Here is a 9,854-nt window from a genome sequence, read left to right as displayed (position 1 = left end):
TAAAATTACTCTTATTAATCTTTCTGGGTCACAAAATAAACTTTTAATATATTTTCAGGCGAGAAAGTAGCTGTGTAAACATCAAATATCTGCTTGGTTTATCAAGATATCGCATATTTGCAAAAGTGCTTCGACGTTTTCGGAGACGTGTGCTACCCACCAGCTCGATAGCTAGCCGAGAGCTCGAGGGTCACTGAAGCCGCCGAGAACGGCACAACTCCCGGCACATCATTTTCAGATCACCGCGGACCTTTGCTACTCAGGTTAAACGTGATATATAAGTCACTTAGACAACCTAAAAATGTTATTGTTGGGCTTTTTTCAGTGTTTTATTTGTTCATGAGTAAATCAGTTTGGCTGAGATTAAAGTTATTAGATTAGATTTGATAAAATAAAACTTTATTAATCCCCCGGGTGGGTTCCTCCTTGGTTTTTACACAGCTGAATAAACGTCAAACAGAAAACTGATAAAACAGAAGTGTGAGACGGTCGAGAATTTACACCAGTGTCCTGTTATATTTTAGATAGCAAGGAGCAGACGGCCGAGTTTATTAAACTCCACCGAGACAGCGGTGACGCTAATCCTTCCCTCTGCCATGGAACCAGCTTATAGTTGGGATTGGTGAGGCAGACACTATCTCTAATTTTAAGATTAGGCTTGAAACTTTCCCTTTTCGTAAAACATATAGTTAGGGCTGGATCAGGTGGCTCTGAATTCTTCCTTATTTATGCTGCAATAGGTGTAGGCAGCAGGGGATTTCCCATGATGTGTTGAGTATTTCTTCCTCAGTCATCTTTCTCACTCACTATGTGTTAATAGACAGTGTTGGGGAGTAACGGAATACATGTACCGCCGTTACGTATTTAGAATACAAAATATGAGTAACTGTATTCCGTTACAGTTACCGTTTAAAAAGGTGGTATTTAGAATACAGTTACTTTGTTGAAATAAATGGATTACACGGCGGTACTTTCCTGTTTCATATTGTGGCGGGTCAGGACTGTTTGGGTTTTGTTTGACAGCTATGTTCTGTTGTTCCAGGGGCAGCGTTACGGTTGCCATGGTTACAGGGCGACGCGCTCTCTCTGCGACTGTGTGTTTCCTGGGTGAGAGAGCGCCTTTTTGTTGTTGTTGTTGTGCTAAGCTATGCCGAGCAGTTTGGTTAGCGGCGGTGTGTTTCTGTTGGAAAATAAGTGGCTGTGCTCCCTGGAAACTCGGGGAAGCAAGACCAAACGACACATCTGTCTCCTCCTTGTCTGAGCTCGCCACAGTATGTTTGGCTATACCCTCTATTTTTGGTAATTCCACGCATTAAGAGGCCCTAATGCCCGTGTCTCAATCTCGTGTCTCATAATGACGTGAAGAAATATTTTTAAAAATGATTTAATATGAAGGCAATAAGAGAGTGTTCCAAGCATAGCGCTAAAGAATGTAGCCTCATGGGTATTGTAGTCCGTGCTGCAGGGAGAATGGACTGCCATACCCGTTATGTGTCTGTGAGCGAGGGAGGGAGAAAAAGGAGAGATAGTACGAGTTGTCATCGAGCAGAAACGGGAGCTGGAAGCATGTAAATATAATAATAACCACTGCAGCCAAAAGCCCAGTTGTAAGTAAGCTATTAAGACTCGACTGTACACTGTGTTCGTGTTTTCCTCCGAAACAATAAGTTACGTTGGAGCAGCCTTTCAACGCCTCTCTCTGTCTCTCGCAAGCAAACTTGATCCAGACAAAAAAGTAAAGCTATTTTTCGGCTACGAACCCGACACGAACCCGACGTATTAGCCAGAGGTCCCTTTACTACGGTTCGGAGCCGCGGACCTTCAGTAATAAATCACACAGCAATAGTACATTCATGTAGTTGTAAAAAGCATGATAATATATTAAGTAATCCAAAGTATTCAGAATACGTTACTCTCATTGAGTAACGTAACGAAATACGTTACAAAATACATTTTGGGGCATGTATTCTGTAATCTGTAGTGGAATACATTTTAAAAGTAACCTTCCCAACACTGTTAATACCTCTCTGCATTGAATCATACTTGTTATTAATCTCTGGCTCTCTTCCACAGCATGTCTTTTATCCTGTCTTTCTTCTCTCACCCCAACCGGTTGTGCCAGATGGCCGCCCCTCCCTGAGCCTGGTTCTTTGAGAGTTCTGCTTTCCTGTTAAAAGGGAGATTTTCCTGCCGTTTTCATCAGATTCCACTACACTGCATTTTCGCAGGAAATGCAACTTTTTCTAGTTTTTATTTAACATTTAATTAACAATATATATTTTTGAATTTAAACTAGAACAAGACTTGGCATTATTTAAATGGTATGCTTATGTCTCTGACTTTACCCCCCAAAAATTGGACTCACGTCTTAAAAGTTGGTCTGCTAAAGGATTACCTACATTTGATAGTCTGATTAAAGATGGGAATTTAATTAGTGTTGATACATTGAAACAAAAATACAATCTGGAAAGACAGGATTTATGCCGATACTTGCAAATAAGACACTATATAAAGACGACAATTAGAGTGGTGTCGGACACTAATGTAGATTTGATAGCAATGCTCAAAAAGGCATATAGTGGTGACGTCAACAAAAAACACATTTCCTCTTTGTATACATTTTTTACAAATAAGATATTATGGGAGAAGGAGGGATAACACAGGATGAATGGACTCAAATATGGAAACAACAATGGAAATGCACTACCTCACAAAGATGGAGGGAATTTGGATGGAAAATTTTGATTAGGTTCTTTATCACCTCTTACCAAAAGACTCATTATGATGGGAATCCCCCGTATGCTGGAGAAAATATGGACACAGACGACTACACCTCTGACATTTGCAGGCAGAATTTTAAACCTTGGGTGAAATGGGGTCAATGCAGCTCTTAAGCATGCATGCAAATGTTCATTAGTCAGCTGTGGGCGAGTTTTTCCCATTCATCTTTAAATGCCAGATTTTCACTTCAGGAAGCACACAGCCCCACTCCACTGATGACTTGCTGTTGGCCAACACCCTCATCGACTTTTACTGCCGCTTTGATGATCCACCAACCAGCCTTCACACCTCAATAGAGACTTCCCCAACAATAGAGACACTTTGGTCACTCATCCCCCCACCTTCCCCACTCCCCCCACAACAGAGCCATCGATGCTATCAAAGACTTCACCCACAGGAGCCCCCTCCTCACTTCACACCTATGAGGATTTCAAACCACCTTCTCCCACTACAACCCTTCATATTCATGAAGCAGATGTGAGGACGCAGTTTAACCCTCTAGACCTACTAAAGAACCAATTCAATTGTATCTATATAGCGCCAAATCACAACAAAAGTCGCCTCAAGCCGCTTTATATTGTACAGTAGATACAGAGAAAAGCCCAACAATCATATGACCCCCTATGAGCAAGCACTTTGGCGACAGTGGGAAGGAAAAACTCCCTTTTAACAGGAAGAAACCTCCAGCAGAACCAGGCTCAGGGAGGGGCGGGGCCATCTGCTGTGATTGGTTGGGGTGGGAGAAGAAAAACAGGATAAAGACATGCTGTGGAAGAGAGACAGAGATTAATAACAGATATGATTCAATGCAGAGAGGTCTATTAACACATAGTGAGTGAGAAAGGTGACTGAAAAGGAAAAACTCAATGCATCATGGGAATCCCCGGCAGCCTGCTTTAGCAAAAAGGAAAGTTTGAAGCCTAATCTTGAAAGTAGAGATAGTGTCTGTCTCATGAATCCAAACTGGAAGCTGGTTTCACAGAAGAGGGGCCTGAAAACTGAAGGCTCTGCCTCCCATTCTACTTTTAAAACAAAGTATTTGTACTTAATGTTTGAGTTGAGGGTTTAGTAGTTTTGATTTCCTTCTTTGGTGTTTAGTTTATTAACAAACCAGACTGTACTGCCATGTTTGTTGTTTACAGTTGTGTTTTGTTTAGTTACTCCTCGTGTGTCATAGTGGTCTGATCAGACATTATATTTACCCTTCTGTGCTATTTCATGTTTAGGTCAGTTATGTTTGTTTAAGTCAGTTATACTTCTTTGTGCAGTCATTTGGTTTGTTAAGTTTGCAGTTCTTTGCCTGAGTTCAGTTTTGTTTCTTTGACCTTTTTTATGAGCTCAACATTAATTACTTTTGTAAATATAATTTTTGGGTTAAATGAATGAAAACCCTGTTTTTCTAATAATTCTTGTGACTCCTGGTCAAATATTACTCCAAGGTGTTACTGGAGGCCGAGGTAGGTAGATAGATAGATAGATAGATAGATAGATAGATAGATAGATAGATAGATAGATAGATAGATAGATAGATAGATAATTTTATTTCGAACATGCAAATATAATTGAAATAACAACAGAAAAAAAACAAAAAAAACAAAACAAAACTTAAAAATCATCAAGTTTTCATGTCTATATATCTATGTCTACAGAATGCGTGTGCTCGAAAAGGAGTAGGATGAAGTTTACACTTTTCTTGTTCCTACCCCCTTATTTCAAATTTCATTGCTTACACATCCATATCCAGGATTCAACATTATTTGATCATATATGGTTAACTATGTACAAGTCTAACACATTGAACATACACAAATGAAACCATTTTCAGCACGTAAACCAGAACAACAACAAACTACATTTTTACATAAACTAATCACCCTGTCTATAACACCCGTTTAATCTCTGAGCTTATTTTATATCTATGTGACAAACACCTTAATGAACACTTAAGGCTGGGTTACTCAGGCCTTGATCTATAAAAAAAAATGAGGACACAATGAGACGACTCAGTCACTGAGAGGAAGATTTCCTATATTCATGCAATTTATTATTTTTGAACAATCGTGTGAATTTTTGTATTGATGTACTTGTCTTGATTTCATCTGTACAGGTGTTCCACACACTAACTCCTCTGACTGTAATGCTGTGATATTTTACATTTGTCCTTACTACTGGCTTGCTGAACATAAGGATTCCTCTCAGGTCAGGAGTATTTGGTCTTATTTGGAACAAGTTCTGAATGTTGTGGGGCAAAGATTTATTTGCTGCTTTGTACATTGTTTGCACAGTTCTGAGGTCAACCAAATCTTTGAATTTGAGAATATTTAATTTGATAAAAAGTGGATTTGATGGTTCTCTTGAAGTAGCTTTATTTATTATCCTTATTGCTCTTTTTTGCAGAATGTATATTGGATGAGTGGGTGTCTTATATGTGTTTCCCCACACTTCCACACAGTATGTCATGTACGGCAGTATAATAGAACAATAGAGAGTATATAATGATGTTTGATTTATGAGATCCTTGACCTTATAGAGAATTGCCAGAGACTTCGATATTTTGCCTTTGATATGAGTAATGTGGGGAATCCAGGATAGTTTGTGATGTATTATCACACCAAGGAATTTTATTTCAGATACTCTGTCTAATTCAGTGTTATTTATTGTCAGTTTACTGTTAGTAGAATATGTGCGATTCCCAAATATTATGAATTTTGTTTTGCTCAGGTTCAATGTTAATTTATTATGGTCAAACCAGGTCTTCAGATTATTTAATTCATTCTCTAGCTCATTCAGAAGTTGTTCCAAGTTACTTCCACAGCACAGTAAGTTTGTATCATCCGCAAATAATATTATTTTCAAAGACTTTGAAATAGCACATATCTCATTAATATACAATATGAAAAGCAGCGGCCCCAAAACTGATCCTTGGGGAACCCCACACACAACAGGTTTCAGTTCTGACTTCATGGCATTTATTTGGGTAAATTGTTTACGGTTTTTAAGGTGACTGTTAACCCATGATAATGCCACCCCTCTGACCCCATATGTACATAGTTTGTTAAGTAAAAGGTTGTGATCAGCTGTATCGAATGCTTTCTTTAAATCTAAAAAAACTCCGACAGCATATTTTTTGTTTTCAATAGCAGTTGTTACTGTATCTATAAACTCCATTAAGGCATGCGTTGTGGTCCTTTTTGGTCTAAATCCATACTGCTGTTCATATAGTACATTGTTTTTTATGATAAAGTCATATAATCTATTGTAAAATATTTTTTCCAGTATCTTAGAGAACTGCGGTAGTAGAGAGATGGGCCGATAGTTTGTGAGAAGATGTTTATCTCCAGCTTTATATATTGGAACTACCTTTGCAATTTTCATCTTATCAGGAAATAAACCATTTTGTAATGACAGATTACAAATGTAGGTAAATGGTTTCACAATACATCCAAAAATATCTTTAATTAAGTCCATATCAATGCCATCACAGTCAGTTGATTTCTTGGAGTTAAAGGATGTAACTACATCCATAATTTCCTCTTCATCTACTCCCCTCATAAACATTGAGTTTGCTACATTAAAAGTTTTAGTTTTAGGAGGGTGCCCAGTTTTTACAATTTCTTTAGCCAAGCCAGGACCAACATCAAGAAAAAAGTCATTAAAACCATTTGCAATTTGTTTTATGTCACTAGTTGTTGTATTTTGTATTTGAAAGTTATTTGCATATTCCAATCCTTTAGTTCCTTTATTTACAATATTATTTAGCACTGTCCACATGTGTTTTATATTTTTTTTATTTTCATAGAAAAGTTTACTGTAGTAATTTAATTTGCTGCTTCTCATGATCCCTGTCAATTTATTCTTATACCTCTTATAAGTTTGTTCAGCTTCTATTGTTCTTTTCTTTAAAAATGTCTTGTACAACAGATTCTTTTTCTTGCATGCGTTCGGTATCCCCTTTGTTAGCCATGGTTTTTTTCCTGAGTTTTCAGTTTTCTTTGTTTTATTCACCAGGGGACAGTGTTTATTGTAAAGAGTTAATATTATTGATAAGAAGTTTTCATATGCCACGTCAACGTCTTGAACATAGATGTTACTCCAGTCTTGGTTGTTGAGCTCTTTCTTAAGGCGGCAAATTGCTTCTTGTGTTTTATGTCTAATTAATTTCTTATTAGGTTCACATCTGTTAATCCTGGCGTAGCTCTGTACTGTTGCAAAAACTGGTAGATGGTCGCTTAAGTCATTTATTATTAATCCACTTTCAACATTGCTGTCAACAACATTAGTGAAAATATTATCGATAAGTGTAGCACTATGTGAGGTTATTCTTGTTGGACGGCAGATTAAGGGATAAAGACTAATGCTGTACATTGTATGGATGAAATCAGTGATGGCCCTGTTCACAGTTGGATTCAACAAATCTATATTGAAATCACCACATATAAATGTCATTTTCTTGTTGTTAATGGGATTGTACATCTTCAACATTTCCTCTGTGAACATTTTTATACATGATCCAGGGGTCCTGTAGATACAGCTGATTTGCAGATTCTTTGACTTTTCAGCTTCTATTTCGATAGTTATGCACTCCATTATGTTATCCAGTGCTAGTGACAGTTCACTGATGATTCTACATTTGTAATTATTATCAGTATAAAAGGCAACACCCCCTCCCCTTTTTTTATTTCTATTGATGTAATACATGTCATAGCCATCAATCTTCACTAAGTTTTGATCCCCATCTAACCAAGTCTCTGAAACTGCAATGACAGTGAATTTCTTAGAAAACTGTGCCAGACAGTCCAGGATTTTTGAATGGTTTGAATTGAGGCTTCTACTATTAAAATATATGATTGATATTACATTATCCATTATTATATCTCAAGGGTTTAAGTCTGACCCTGAAACCAGAAGAGGATCTTTCTGTCTCTTCAGATTCACAGTGATCCAGAGATGGCAATGATTTCAGTCCTGCATGATTAGGCTTATGTTTGCACAGAGGAGATAATTTAGTAAATGTTTTTGAACACTGGTAACAGTAAAACACTTCCTTCATAATCATTATGCAAATTTTTACTCTGTGAATGGTACTCATGGCCATTGACCAGTGGTTGTTAATCAATGGTCATAAGAATGTGCATATTAATGATGAAGAAATTGACCTCACAGCCCATTGTTCATTCATTGGGCCGGTTTCAGTCGTTATGCAAATGTACTGTTTACAAGATTTACTTAAAAGCGGGAATCAAGACGTAACAGTTTATTCCTAACATGGAATCGTTTGTGAGTGGAGTATGAACTGAGATTACTCAAACTCTTTCACAGATGAAGTTCTCTTTCATGTGTCTGCGTTCATGCTTAGTATGATCACATGATTGTGAAAAGGTTTTATCACACTGTCTGCACTTTTATGGTTTCTCTCATGTGTGGACTCGTTTATGCTTTTCAAGCTGACGTGCACTGATGAAGGATGACCCACACTGATCGCAGACATGCTTTTTAACGCCACTGTGAAGGAGTTCATGTTGTTTGAAGTCCTTTGAAGTGGTGAAGCCTCTCCCACATTCTTTACAGTAGTTCATTTTGTCTCCAGTGTGTTTACGTTGATGTATTTTCAGAGTCCTTCGATGACTGAAAGTTTTTCCACAAAGGTCACAACAAAAGTCTTTCCCACAGCGATGACAGGGTTGAGAACTGGATCCATCTGTGTCGCTCTGCTTCTAAACAAAGACACAAACACAGTGTAAGTCAGTCCTTCAACATTTTCATCCTGAACATCGCCTGAAATAAAGAGCATCTCTGCCAAAGTCCAATTACATTTTACTGTTTACATTATCACACTAAGCTCAATTCAATGTGCTATAAAAACGATAAGAGTAAAAGCATTAAACTAATACTAGTTTAATGCTACAATAACAGTAATACAATTCTCAAACACTATCCCTAAAAACCTGTGATTAGAGTCTGAATAATCATTCAGAGGTGTTTTTCCATGCAGTAGAATTGCTAACATGCTAACAGAATTTGATGAGCAGAGTTGTTTCAAACAGTCGGGCTGACAAGATAAAAATGACAAGATAAAGTAAAAGTACATACCTCACAGTAACTGCACTTGTAGAGTCTTTCTGGTGTGGATCCATTGGTGTGCTTTCAGGTAATATGGAGATTTAAAAGTCTTCTCACACAGGTCACATTTATAAGGTCTCTCCTCAGAGTGGGTAAACATGTGGCGTTGGAAGTGTGCGTCTGTTAAACATAGTTTACCACACTGACCACAGCTGTACACATCATGTCTGGTGTGAATGCGTAGGTGTGTATTTCGGCTCTGTTTCAGGCTGAAAGTTTTTCCACAAATGTCACAGCTGTATGCTTTCATTCCAGAGTGGGCAACTAGATGATTCTGTAAGTGGCCACTGCGAGTAAAAGCTCTGCCACACTGATCACAGGTGTATGCTTTAACTCCAGTGTGGATGAGTTGATGTGATTTTAAGTTTGAAATGTGCGTAAAAGACTTTCCACACTCGTCACAGCTGAATGGTCTCTCTCCACTGTGGATCAGTTGGTGTTTTTTTAAGTTTCCAGACTGCGTGAAAGACTTTCCACACTCGTCACAGCTGAATGGTCTCTCTCCAGTGTGGATCAGTTGGTGTGTTTTTAAGCTTCCAGAGTGGGTAAAAGACTTTCCACACTCGTCACAGCTGAATGGTCTCTCTCCAGTGTGGATGAGTTGGTGTTTTTTTAAGCTTCCAGACTCGGTAAAAGACTTTCCACAGTCTCCACAGCTGAACGGTCTCTCTCCAGTGTGGATGAGTTGGTGTGTTTTTAAGTGTCCAGACTGCGTGAAAGACTTTCCACACTCGTCACAGCTGAATGGTCTCTCTCCAGTGTGGATGAGTTGGTGTCTTTTTAAGCTTCCAGACTCGGTAAAAGACTTTCCACAGTCTCCACAGCTGAACGGTCTCTCTCCAGTGTGGATGAGTTTGTGTGTTTTTAAGTTTCCAGAGTGGGTAAAAGACTTCCCACACTCATCACAGCTGAACGGTCTCTCTCCGGTGTGGATGACCTGATGCATTTTTAGG

The sequence above is a fragment of the Pelmatolapia mariae genome, linkage group LG20 (genome assembly GCF_036321145.2).
Source record: "Pelmatolapia mariae isolate MD_Pm_ZW linkage group LG20, Pm_UMD_F_2, whole genome shotgun sequence".
Lineage (NCBI taxonomy): Eukaryota > Metazoa > Chordata > Actinopteri > Cichliformes > Cichlidae > Pelmatolapia > Pelmatolapia mariae.
This window is presented reverse-complemented; position numbering follows the sequence as displayed.